The sequence below is a fragment of the Megalobrama amblycephala genome, linkage group LG5, assembly GCF_018812025.1.
Source record: "Megalobrama amblycephala isolate DHTTF-2021 linkage group LG5, ASM1881202v1, whole genome shotgun sequence".
Lineage (NCBI taxonomy): Eukaryota > Metazoa > Chordata > Actinopteri > Cypriniformes > Xenocyprididae > Megalobrama > Megalobrama amblycephala.
In genome coordinates this window covers 40,397,166-40,411,891 of record NC_063048.1, presented here as the reverse complement: position 1 = coordinate 40,411,891, position 14,726 = coordinate 40,397,166, and the positions used below count along the sequence as shown (strand labels likewise).

Below are 14,726 nucleotides of genomic sequence, written 5' to 3'. Positions count from 1 at the left end.
GGCAGCCAGTATTAACGTCTGGATCTGTGCACAGCTGAATCATCAGACTAGGTAAGCAAGCAAGAACAATAGCGAAAAATGGCAGATGGAGCGATAATAACTGACATGATCCATATTACATGATATTTTTAGTGATATTCGTAAACTGTCTTTCTAAATGTTTCGTTAGCATGTTGCTAATGTACTGTTAAATGTGGTTAAAGTTATATCGTTTCTTACTGTATTCACGGAGACAAGAGCCGTCGTTATTTTCATTATTAAACACTTGCAGTCTATATAATTCATAAACACAACTTCATTCTTTATAAATCTCTCCAACAGTGTGTAATGTTAGCTTTAGCCACGGAGCACAGCCTAAAACTCATTCAGAATCAAATGTAAACATCCAAATAAACACTGTACTTACGCGATTAGAGGATAGCGCAAGCAATTAAAGGGGCAGCAGCCCTGAATCGGCGCATTTCTAATTATGCCCCAAAATAGGCAGTTAAAAAAAAATATTTTTAAAAAAATCTATGGGGTATTTTGAGCTGAAACTTCACAGACACATTCAGGGGACACCTTATTAGACTTATATTACATCTTGTAAAAAAACGTTCGATTACACCTTTAAAAAGGGTGGTCTGGGGTGCGGTTCAAGTGAACTCCAGTAGGTTCGCTTCTGATATGAATGCAAACGTACCAAATTGCGGAAGTGAACCGCTATTAATGGCGTATTATTTGATAAAAATGTTTGTTTGTGCGTGTGTTTCACTCGCTTTCCCAACGAGCGTGACTGACGTGCAAGCAGAGACCTGTAGTGTAGCCTTTCTTATTTCTGCTCACCTTCACAGCGTACTACAGTCGCGGCAGATAGAGGCAAGTGTCGTTATGAACAAAACCAACGGTTCCAAAACAAAAATATGAAAAGTGAGGAGAGCAACGTTATGCATTTTGCCGCCTTCTCCTGCGCCGTCGTTACTAAGCAACGGAGTAAACAGCTGCTGCTTTGATGGCGCAAACGAACCGCGGGTCGGACCCAAATAATATAATGTGAACACAGTCCAGTGGGGGCAGGGGGAGGGGGGAGCAATCGAACTCGGGTTCGGTCCAGGCAATCGAACCAAGTGTGAAAGCACCCTTAGTGTAGTATTTTCCGTCTAGTTGAAGCAAATGGCTACTGTTTTAAAGGATTAGTTCACTTTCAAATGAAAATTACCCCAAGCTTTACTCACCCTCAAGCCATTCTAGGTGACTTTCTTCTTTTAGATACATTATTTAAATATCCTGATGCATCCAAGCTTCATTATGGCAGTGAGCATTACCAAATGACACACGGCTCCAGGGGCTTAATAAAGGCCTTCTGAAGCGAAGCAATGCATTCGTGTAAAAAAAATAATAAAAATCCATATTTAACAAGTTATGAAGTAAAATATCTAGTTTCTGCCAGACTGCCTTCCATATTCAGCTTACGAAGAAAGTGTAAAATTCCCACAGTTCAAAAAGCTTACGCTACATCCTACGCCTTCCCTATTCAACTTACAGAAAAGGCTTAATTGACATGACGGCAGTTCCGTTTTTTCCGTAAGTTGAATATGGAAGGCGGTCTGGCGGAAGCTAGATATTTTACTCCATAACTTGTTAAATATGGATTTTTTTTTTTACACAAACGCATCGCTTCAGAAGGCCTTTACTAACCCCCTGGAGCCGTGTGGAGTACATTTATGATAGATGGATGTGGATGGTGACAGTTTCTTCTCGCTCAATGCCATTATAAAGCTCGGATGCGTCAGGATATTTATTAATACATCTCCGATTGTGTTCATCTGAAAAAAGAAAGTCATATACACCTAGGATGGCTTGAGGGTGAGTAAAGCTTGGGGTAATTTGCATTTGAAAGTGACTTAATCCTTAAATGCCTCAAAGTCATGCATTCAAATCCTTTAATGCACATCTAGCCGTGGATTGTCCCCTAAATATTCCCTCATTGGGGTCTGACTGAGCCCCCCTAATATTGAAATCCTTGAATCACCCCTGGTCAACTTGCCAAATTTGTATGACCAACTTGTGTTAACCTACTGTGAAATCTGAGTGAGGAAATCATCTGATCTCACGCAAAATCCCTTATCGAATGGATTCCTATTGAAATAATGATTTTGCCCACGAAAATTCACCAAACAATGGTAAATGCAACTGGACCTGAATGGTGATCGGTCAATATAACATTCCAGAGGTTCTGAAATATCACTGCAGCAATATAGATGTTGAAAGTTGCAGGTATTACCTGTATGAATTGATGTTATTAATTGGTGTTTTAAAACATCTTCAAAGAGACCAGGTTTCCAGTGTCCCCAAATTATGACATCACCCTCATACCATTGATCTAAACATTTCCCATCTGACCGGATAGATTGCTTTACTGGATATTTCGTCAGATGCTTACAATACTGTTAGCTCAAAACAGCTGGAAATGTGACCATGTCCTGTGATGTGTATAGCAACGGGACAGGGTGGGTTGTTTGCTTCAAAAACCCACAATTCAGCCTGACCAAAGTGCGATGATAGGCACTATCATGGTGATGCCGCCCAACAGCAAATGTGAAGAGTGTAGTTCCTTAGAAATCATGTTTTAACAGGACACTCTCTTTGTAAATACAATTATAATAAAAACAGAAGAGCGGATAACCTCTACACACAAATCAAAGCTGTAGAATAGAAGATTTATGATGCCGTGATAACTGTACATTCATATTCAGCGTGTTTACAGCTGTGAATGTCAAACTCGCACTCTTTTAAATCTTCTCATTGATCCTGTGGCGTGTTTGTTTTCAGATAACAGCACCTTCATTATTCAATGCCATAAAACAGCTTTTAAAGCTACTAATGACTAAGCCATCAAAATGCAATGCAATTCATTGACGTAAACGCTTTTAACTGTCACTGAATGCTGTCATCTTGTTGAAATATTGTGGGTGTGTTATGATTTTTGACATTTCAAAGGACATTTCCAGAAGAGGGCGGAGCTTTAACAGCTCAGGTTCGGTTGCTCAACAACAACAACAAAGCTGGAGAATTTCACGCAGCCAAAATGAGGATTGTCAGTAACGGTGTTCAGCCTTACATTGTTCAAACCGGAGTCGACACTGATGGAGAGACTCAGGAAGAAGTTACAACTTTTAAAATGCATCTGGATGTTCCTTAACGGTTAGTGGATAAATTTATGTAGTTGCTGTGGAGTTGATTCAACTCATCCACTAGCATGTGCCATCATGTTAATCTTTTGTGCAAATCCAGCGTTGAATTGACCCTCGTTTATGAAGCAGTCCGGCGTAAAATGACGGCATGACAACAACACACTACTACAACAACTCTTCCTCTTCTCTAAAGCAGCCCTGGGGGATTTCCATTGAAAATTAAATAAATCCACTGCTTTCTTGTCTTCTCTGAGACTGGGACTCTAAATAGTGTTCTGTGCTCGTCTGTGCAGCCAACAACAGAACAGTTAGCATGCTTTGCCTGAACTTTTGCCATGGCATTACCGTTGTCACTTGCAAAAAGTAAATGGCGGCGCTGTGGGTGGAAACGTGCAGATAAAGGGGTGGTAATATGTTGTTTTTTCACATGCTTGCAGAGAAAGGCTTTTGATAAAACAAAGTTACTAGGTTGTCCTTTTTCACATTTTCTGGGCTGGTAGATGCACCAAGGACCCGATTATAGCACTTAAACATGGAAAAAGTCAGATTTTGTCCCCTTTAACATCATTTGTTTGCAAATGCCACTTGATATTCTGCCAGTTTACCAATGTTGTTATCTAATGCAATTAAATTCATTAATTTTTAAGTGTGACATTATTGTCCGTATACTTTCTGGGGCCACTGTATATAACCACAGGAAGAGTAATAATTGTACACACATGGTACTTGACTGAGAGTTGGTTGCTGTGAAGTTTCACCATGACATCATTGCGAAACATAGCTGGAGCAGCCATTACAGTTTCTGCCTACACCTTGAGAACCTGTAAAGCTGCATTGCATCCATCATGTAAAGGTGCTAAAAATCCCCCCAGGCTGAGGTCTCTCAACCACTGTGCTAATCAAAACACTGCAGTAGTGTACATTCCTTTAAACGTTTTTTCTGTCGAAACTTCCTTTGCAAACTGTAGCCTTTCAGCAGATTATGTCATAGTGTTTTGAGCATTCCTATAGGCTATAATTTCTTCATCCAAATTTGGTAAGATCCTACTGCAGTTCTGGACAGTGGCTCCTGCCCTACACAAGGGAGCAATTTGGTTACCGGGACACACTTCCGGTCCATTCCCAAATGCTTCAAACTCACTCAACTCCATGACTGGAAACAAACTATTCAAAAACAAAACAAAAAAAACCCAGCCTCTGTGATGTGAAAATAAATAAAAACAGCCAAAATTGCAACACAATCTTAGATAGAGCATCATTTAGACATACTTGTAAAAATACTACTCATTTCTTTGGGGTAAAACTAGTAAACACTTTGTGGTGCAGAATAAAGGCTTTCAATTAACATGTATATTTTTGAATGTACTTTTAAATAAACATTAACGCTTTTAATTTCCTCTTCTAGTTCTGTGTGGGAAAAAGTATAAATTCATCCACCAGATGGCTAATGTCTGCTGCACATTTCATTTCTCAACTTGGAACAGTTTGGCTGTTGTCAGGAAGGTTTACATAGTTCATCATCACATTGCCCTGGAATAAAGGCCAGACCCATGGGCGGCACTGGGCATAAATGGGTGGAAACACAAAAAAAGTGGAAAAATCTGCACCTATTCTTAATATTATCTTTCAACATGCTCTGAATGAGTGTTTGCTTAGTCTTATTTCTGAAACAGAGATTTTCCTATACAGTGAAAATCCCATAGATTCATCCACCAGATGGTTTTCACCTAAATAAAGGGACTGTGGTATGTGGACTTTGAATAGGTTACTAAATTACATCTAGGACCAAAATCACTTTCAAAAGTACCTATTATGTCATCTCAGGGTTGACTGAGGTCGTCTTCATTGAATTGAATAATTTCACAGATTCCTGCTAAAGCATTTAGTGAAGTTAGACTCAATAGAATGATAAGATATGATTCTTCATATACCAGTTTTTTTTTTCCATGTAGTGCTCTGGAAGACTTCATAGAAAGAAGTAGCAATTTATTTTTAGCAATAATATATACATCTTCCCAGATCTATCCTGAGTTTTGAGGTTAAAGTCTCCCTGAAATCAAAATGGAAGTTTTTTGGCTTTTAGTATGGATATGTTAGGTTTACTGTTATTGCTAATGTGCTCCAAAACAATGACAAAATTCATTTAAAATGTACAGTCTCTCACTTCCGCCATTCAATGATTTTGATGACATCATGCTGCACTTCAGCATACAACATAAAACATTGACATACATCAGTCATTACACAATTGTAATATTACACTACACCTACATTACACAATACCCAACACATCTAGCCTCACCCACATTTTTACCACTGAAACACAAATTTCTGTCAACCTGTGATTGCTCAGTCACATAAAGCATTGGAAAAGATTGAGTCAGGCCCCCTGCAGCATTTTGTATCATAAGGCGTGTTTCCACCGAAATTACCTGGAACAATTTGTCCCAGGAACTTTTTTCCCCCAGACCTGTTGCTGTATGCGTTTCCATCGCGGTCTAAAGTACCGTGAAGGTTAGTCCAGTGACGTAGGACAGTGCGCGACATTCCAGTTCCCGCTGGATTTCGTCCTCCGCATAAAAGCTTAAATAGGACATATCATGAAAATCAGACTTTTTCTGTGTTTAAGTGCTACAATCAGGTCCCCGGTGCATCTACCAACCCAGAAAACGTGAAAAAGGACAACCCAGTAACTTTGTTTTGGCAAGATTTTCTCTGCAAGCATGTGAAAAAAACAAGCCACTCAGATTTCGCTCCCCTTGTGACGTAGGAAGGGGATCTTATTATAATATTACCAACCCTTAATCTGCACGTTTCCACCCACGGCACTGTCATTTTTTTCCGCAAGCGAAAGCTGTGTACCAGTTCTAACACCATGGCAAAGGTTCAGGCAAAGCATGCTAACTGTTCTGTCGTTGGATGCACAGACGAGCACTGAACACTATTTAGAGTCTTTAGCTTGGATAGCCTGCATGTTGTTTCTGACAAACTTGATTGCTAAAAAAAAAAAAAAAAAAAGCATTTTTCTGGAAAAAATATTAGACCATTCACAGCATTTGATAGCAATCATAAACGTTTGCCTGGTGTGTATGGCTCTGTTTGGAAAACAGGTACACTATGTTTAGTCCATAGGGGTTTTTCACAAAAGATTAACATGACGGCACATGCTAGTCGATGAGTTGAATCAACTCCACAGCAACTACATAAATTTATCCACTAACCATTCAGAAATGTCTAAAAGTTGTAACTTCTTCCTGAGTCTCTCCATCAGTGTCGACTCCGGTTTGAACAATGTAAGGCTGAACACCGTTACTGACAATCCTCATTTTGTCTGCGTGAGATTCTCCAGCTTTGTTGTTGTTGAGCAACCGAAGCACGAGCTGTTAAAGCTCCGCCCTCTTCTGGAAGGGAGGCCAGGAGCAGCCATTCATTTGCATTTAAGGGGACACACACAAAACTAAAATGCTACATGAAGTCAACCAATCAGCATGTTCAGCACCCAAGTCTCACCCCCCAAAATTCCTGAACTTTGAAAAAATACTACCTCATGAGCAGGGACTTTCTGAGGGGGGAATTTTTGCCCAGAACTTCCTTTAGACCCTGGTCCCTGCAGTCAAAACACACCGAGTACCACCTCAAAGAGGTAGTTCCTTGGGAAAGTTCCTGCGGTGGAAACGCGCCTTTATATATTTTATTGTATATTTTCAATGAAGAAATATAATGTATTTAATACACATAATTAATGATTATGAATGAGTAGTTTTATACTGCATTTCCAAATACAATTATCAATGTACAAATGTGGTTTTTACAAATACCATGGATTATTATTCATTCGTAAATATTATGCTTTTTGAAGGGTTGCACCACATGACATTTACAACTCGAACTTACCTTGACACAGCCATGTGGGTCTACAGGGGCCTTTTCTATAATATAATTTTCTGTTTTTGTTTACTCATATTTTGCATGTTAGTTGTACCACATGACTTTGTTGGTTGTACCACATTTTCAAGAATTTCAACTTTTTAATTGGGCTTTTTTCTTCATTATATCAGGATAGTTGTATCACCCTGATATTTTTTACTTTATGCCCCCAAAAATAATCAAAATGAATTGTAGCCTTTATGCCTTATCAGCCTTTTTGCCAAACGGATCCTGAATGAAATCATCATATGGCTCCCGTAGAATTTGCACATTAACTAACTGCATGTGTTTATCCCAGATAATTAAATTGTTAAATGTCAAGCGTAGGGTGAATGCAATGTCTGCTTTTAATAAAACATTACCGGCTCCTTATGAAGTAGCACTTTACTTGACATGCAGAAAAACTCTCCATGCATCTGTAATTCAACAAATAAAATCCTTTGACTGTAAAATCAATGCAATGTCAATGATATCTCTATCCATCACTGTCACACATGTCAAAGCCTTCAGCACTGACCTGCCTAAAACAATCTTTTATTGTATATTATTAAATAGTCTCTTTCATTGTTCAGTGTGTTTTCTTTTCTTTCCTCTCGTAATGATACACAGATGTGCATCCGCACTGGCCTGAAAACATTTCATGTTTATAAGTCCAAATTTCTTTCTTAATCTGCAAGCGCAGCCTTGATGCCACATGTGTTACTGGGATTTGAATGCTTGGTGCATAATGGGAAATTCCCTTCCTTTTGTATCCGTCTCATTCCAGCCTGTAGGGAAAAACACATTACTGATATTTAGCACCGTAAGCCCTGATTTTCACAATGTCAGCAATGATAAAAGAGAGCTGAATGCAAGTCAAATAGCCCTGATACATTAACAGCCCAGACTGCATTACCTAAACACTGAACCCCTATCTCACGTTTCCGCCGTCATCGTCCCACTGCAAAGGTGAGCTGGCAGACATATCAAACTGGTGAATATAAAAGAGAGATCTGAGAAGATGGCACCCTGCAGTAATAAGGACTGAAGTCCAGAGGGTTTGCATGTTTGTGAGTCTGACTCATTGCTCTCTTTGTTCAGGGCTGTGTGAGCACAACCAAATTTTTTCATCACCACTCAGGATCCTGATCATCCTGTCAGGGTCTACTTTGTGATAATGACCAGTTGACTTGTTTTTTGTTTCCTTTACATTTATCAAAATTATTACTTTTTTAAAAGTTATGTTTATTTTAATTGTTTAAAGGCAGTGTATGTAAGAGGTCGCTTATTTAAAACAATAACAAAGACATAGATTGATGTCGCAGTGACGGATTCCACATTTACATGCACCCAAATAATCCATTTGTAATCGGACTGACGGCTCAATCAGATTGAAAAACATTCATGTAAACACCTTAATCAATCCGACTGAGCTCAATCCAAATGAAATTTCGATCGGATTGGAAGGGGTGGTTTATTCCTTTTCTAATCTGATCCAACAGCAAAAAATGACCATGTAAATGCTTGAATCCAACTACTTTCTCAGTCGTATTCAGAAGTCACTGGGGCATATGCACAGTGCAATGTTGACACGCATTATGCAGTGTGCAAGTTCACGTTCATGTCTTTAGTTGTAAAGATTTATGAATGTGTATGCCAACAGGGCAAAAATAACGATGAGCTCTGTTGGTGTCACATCCATGGTTGTCTCCGCAAGTGTGATTGATAAGACGTCACACGCAGAGCTTTACAAACCCGATTCCAAAAAAGTTGAGACACTGTACAAGTTGTGAATAAAAACAGAATGCAATGATGTGGAAGTTTCAAATTTCAATATTTTATTCAGAATACAACATAGATGACATATCAAATGTTCAAACTGGGAAAGTGTATCATTTTAAGGGAAAAATAAGTTGATTTTAAATTTCATGGCATCAACACATCTCAAAAAAGTTGGGAAAAGGCCATGTTTACCACTGTGTGGCATCCCCTCTTCTTTTTATAACAGTCTGCAAACGTCTGGGGACTGAGGAGACAAGTTGCTCAAGTTTAGGAATAGGAATGTTCTTCTAGTTGCTCAACTGTCTTAGGTCTTCTTTGTCGCATCTTCCTCTTTATGATGCGCCAAATGTTTTCTATGGGTGAAAGATCTGGACTGCAGGCTGGCCATTTCAGTACCCGGATCCTTCTTCTACGCAGCCATGATGTTGTAATTGATGCAGTATGTGGTCTGGCATTGTCATGTTGGAAAATGCAAGGCCTTCCCTGAAAGAGATGACGTCTGGATGGGAGCATATGTTGTTCTAGAACTTGGATATACCTTTCAGCATTGATGGTGCCTTTCCAGATGTGTAAGCTGCCCATGCCACACGCACTCATGCAACCCCATACCATCAAAGATGCAGGCTTCTGAACTGAGCGCTGATAACAACTTGGGTTGTCCTTGTCCTCTTTAGTCCGGATGACATGGCGTCCCAGTTTTCCAACAGAACAGAACAGTTTTCCACTTTGCCACAGTCCATTTTAAATGAGCCTTGGCCCAGAGAAAACGCCTGCGCTTCTGGATCATGTTTAGACATGGCTTCTTTTTTGACCTATAGAGTTTTAGCCGGCAACGGCGAATGGCACGGTGGATTGTGTTCACCGACAATGTTTTCTGGAAGTATTCCTGAGCCCATGTTGTGATTTCCATTACAGTAGCATTCCTGTATGTGATGCAGTGCCGTCTAAGGGCCCGAAGATCATGGGCATCCAGTATGGTTTTCCGGCCTTGACCCTTACGCACAGAGATTGTTCCAGATTCTCTGAATCTTTGGATGATATTATGCATTGTAGATGATGATAACTTCAAACTCTTTGCAATTTTTCTCTGAGAAACTCCTTTCTGATATTGCTCCACTATTTTTCGCTGCAGCATTGGGGGAATTGGTGATCCTCTGCCCATCTTGACTTCTGAGAGACACTGCCACTCTGAGAGGCTCTTTTTATACCCAATCATGTTGCCAATTGACCTTATAAGTTGCAAATTGGTACTCCAGCTGTTCCTTATATGTACATTTAACTTTTTCCGGCCTCTTATTGCTACCTGTCCCAACTCTTTTGAAATGTGTAGCTCTCATGAAATCCAAAATGAGCCAATATTTGGCATGACATTTCAAAATGTTTCACTTTCAACATTTGATATGTTATCTATATTCTATTGTGAATAAAATATAAGTTTATAAGATTTGTAAATTATTGCTTTCCTTTTTTATTCACAATTTGTACAGTGTCCCAACTTTTTTGGAATCTGGTTTGGAATTGGAATTGGAATGTATAAAAAAACATATAAACAGATATTTGAATCAGATTACAATGTTTAGAGTACATGTAACAGATCTGCAATCGGATTCAATTCATTCGGATTGATGAAAATTGGTGCATGTAAACATTGTATCGTGAATCGAGAATTTATTATTTATAGCAGTCCCTAGTAAGTACACAAGTCAACAAAATATATTACATTGTTTTGCATATTTTAATGCAAAAATATTACATATTGTACCTTTTAAAGTACTATTTTTATTGGAATTATATTTTTTTATTTAATTGGAACAAGTACTCCTTGAGGTACAAATATCCCTAGTTTGGAGTGTAATGGATCTGTTTCATGGAAAAATCACATACTGTAGATGACCACACTCTGAGATCTGACAGTAATGCTGAACAGTTCTGTGCAGTTAAGCCAAACATATAAGACTCCTCCATATGCTGATCTCTTTGTCTTTTCATTTCTCAAGCTGGAACTGTTTGACTATTGTCAAACTTAGGGAGTCAGACTTTTAAAAAACAATTGAAAAACATTTACTGAGGAAACCGGGTAGAAAAATGGAAACATGAGAACACACAATAATAATAATTTTAAAAAAGCCTAATCCAAAACTAATACCATGTCTGACATCTCTTAAAGTGGATTTTCTCTTTTTGGTTTGATCTTTCGATTTGGTCTGGGGGGTTTTGTTTACAATGGTGAGACTTCAGAGTCTTGCTTTGAGCTTAATGTGTGGCATTTTCCACAAATAAGGTGCAAATTAAAGTTGGCATGAAGCGGAAGTTGTGATAGCCTTTTCTTCCCTAGTGTGACATATATCTGAGTGGAACGACTTTTTGAACGAGAAAAAATGTTTTGCACTTGATTGGATCGTTGGATGGTTGTGGTTTGCTATTGCTATGATCTCATTTCAGTGACAGGTTGTCCCGCCAGAGAAAAGATGTTGTTGCAAGAGGGAGGAGAAGATATTTTGATGGAGGATTACGAGGGCACATGGATTTTAAAAAATGTGCATGGATAAATCATTTACATGAAATATTGCAATATTCCAAAAATAAAAAAGGGTGCAAAATAAGGGTCAAATGTCTTACTTCTTGAATGACACAATTTTAAGGAATCTTTGTGAGGAATTTAATGCTTTAAAAGAAGTCATGGGACATCTAAGTGTATTCATGGAATGTGCTGTGCTGAATCAATTATATGTCCCGCATTATGAAACACAAACCATTTTTAAGGCACACAAGGTTGCTGACAGTGGCTGGCCTTCAAGGTCTATTGAAGCATACTTGCTCAAAGACTACAACAACTGAACTTTCTGACAGCATTTGCATGACTTTGCAAAGCTTATAGTAGATGGTTGGACAGGCTAAAGACAGAGTATACACAAAACTGGACACTGACATTCTGACAAAGCTGACATTCTGAAGAATCTGTGTTGAAAACAGCACATCAAAGACTATGAAGGCAACTTAATCATTGCAAAGATGAACAGCAATGGCATACTACATTAAAACAATCCAGTTGAAGACAACCAGCATATACCATAATTTCCTTCTTTCATTGAACAAATGAGAAAAAGCTGTTAAACTGATTATGTGACAATTCTGACCCTTCCTCAGTTCTCCCTCAGTCTTTCCTTTCTTTTGTCACCGAACTTCCTGTTATGTGTTTGCCTCTCCATCTCAGCATCTAAACTGGGCTGCATTCCCACCATTAATCCAACCCAGACTCTTTTCCATTCCTGTAGTCTTTCAGTTTGATGTTCCTCATCTGTTCTTCAGTTATGCACTGAAATGGTTGACACACTGATTTAGACACAGTAATAAAGTGACAAACGGGAGTTCACGGACATTTTTCTTTTAAGACTTCTTTGTAGAATAACCTCAAAATCATGGGAAGACATGATCTATGCCAAACCAGCACTCTTCATCAAGTCCAAAACCAATAAGTGTACAGCAGCCAAAGAGGCAACACCCTGTTAATACAACATCATACACTGCTTACCCTACACTCTAAAAAAAGCTGGGTTCAAAACAACCCAAGTTGGGTTAAATATGGACAAACCCAGCAACTGGGCTGGTTTAGTTTGATTTAACTCAACTATAGACTATTGTTTAAAAATTACTGTATTGCTTGCTTAAAATGAACCCAAAGTATGTTGGAAATTAACATTTATTAATATGTTTAATAAATAAATAAATTAATAAATGAACATTTGTTAATAAGTTTAATGAATAATAACTAAATAACAAACATTTATTAAATTGCTCATTAATAAATGTTCACCTTTTGATTATTATTGTTGCCTCTAGTAATTATGTGTCTGATTTTTAATATTCAACCTATTTGGGGTTCATTTTAAGCCAGCCATTAAGAAATTTAAAAAAAATAGTTGGGTTAAATAAAACTGCCCAGCACGTTGGGCAAACATTTAACCCAACCGCTGGGTTAAAACGGATATCAAATATCATTATCATTATCATTAATTATTAATATAAGTATCATTAGGTTTTTTCCAACTTAACTAGCCTTGTCATAAAAAGGTCTAAAATGTCAATGAGACTCTAATATTAGTCTTTTATTGAGTTTTTTTCTCTGTCAAGTTTTGTAGAAGCAGTAAATACATTGATAAATACTATAAAAAAAAAGGACTGACAGGCAGACTGGAAAACCGCCCAGCACGTTGGGCAAACATTTAACCCAACCGCTGGGTTGAAACCACCCAATTGCTGGGTTTGTCCATTTTCAACGCAGCATTTAAATATTTTAGCAAATGAATAGCAACACCCTAAAAAATATTCATAATTCTATAGCAACAGTATAGAGAGCTGGAGAGATGACATCAAAACCCGCCACTGATTTCCTCAAGATATTCCTATGGAATTTTATAATGGCTTTTTTCAATTTATGAGTAAAATAAGGTCTGTGGTAAACATAACGTGACAATACTTGAAAGTTTTGCTCAACATCATAAATTACACACACTCATATCGAAAAATGCATATTTTGAAGGTGTGGGGATTATTTTATAAAAAAAAAAAAAAAGGGCCCTATCATACACCCACCGCAATGTGACGCCAGGTGCTACGCAAGTGTTTTTTGCTAGTTTCAGTCCGATGCAGTTATCGTTATTTAAATAGCAAATGTACTCACACCCATCTGTTCACCCATGGCCGTGCTGGTCTGAAAACGAGGTGTGTATGCATTGTTGGCGTGTTGCTATTTTGAGGCAACTGAAAACAATTGCGCCATTGACCAACAAAAACCTGGTCTAAAGTCAATGGCACATTATTTATTATTATTATAATTTTTTTTATTTAAAGGTTGCGTTAGTAATATGCTCCTATAGGGGGGTGCACAACGTGCATGCGCTTTGCTTGTTACACACACAGGGATGTGCAGCAGCACACAAACATTTTAAAAGACTCCTCTTTGGAGAAGTGTTCAGTTTTTCCACTTGCAAATTCCACCATGTAAATAGCAATCCGCCATGGTGCAGGCGCACCTGGCTTTTAAAGGGAATGAGAGATGGCACTCTGATCTGGTTTACCTCACATTACGCCCAAAACACACCCATGACTCATTAAGAGACTAAATACAACCAATTTGGATCATGCTCCTGACCATTTTTTCCACTGTTAAACTAGCAAAAGAGAATTCGGACATGCCATGCACCATGCAAGGTGCAGGTGCACTTAAAATAGTTTAATATTAATGTTTCTAATAATTAACTAGTTAAGAAAATTTAGGGTGTGAGTGTGTGCAGTGTAAATTGTAGAACAAAACGCCAAAGTATCATCAAGTTATGTTTACCACAGACTTCATAAATTGAAAAAACACATTATAAAACCCTATAGGAAATCTCAAATCTCAATGTAATCAGCAGCGAATTAGTCTTCCAGGTTTTGACGTCAGCACTGTACAGACACGCCTTTGCAGCCCCTCAACCATAATAACACATAAGACTGCCCATAATAAAAAGATTAAAACACCATCCAAATCCAATTTTTTTTTAAATGTACTCTTTGTATTCTTTTTGTTTCGTACAGTTTCAAAGTATTATTTTACAAATATCATTAATTATTAATATAAGTATTATTAGGATTTTATTTACAACCTAAATTAACCTTGCCTTGCCATAAAAAGGTAAAAAAAATGTCAATGAGACTCTAATATTAGTCTTTTATTAGTTTTTCTCTGTCAAGTTTTGTAGAAGCAGTAAATACATTGATAAATGCTATAAAAAAGACTGACAGGCAGACTGGAATATGCCCAATGTCCTGCGATAGATAAAGCAGCTGCTCTGCTATTCTTTGACTTGGCTGAATTCTTCAGTG

At 38.0% G+C, this 14,726-nt stretch overlaps 1 long non-coding RNA gene across 2 annotated transcripts in view; it reads right to left on the bottom strand.

Moving 5' to 3' along the window:
- LOC125269360 overlaps nucleotides 1-14,726 on the bottom strand; it is a 29,437-nt gene that overhangs the window by 4,683 nt on the left and 10,028 nt on the right. The window lies entirely within an intron of this gene.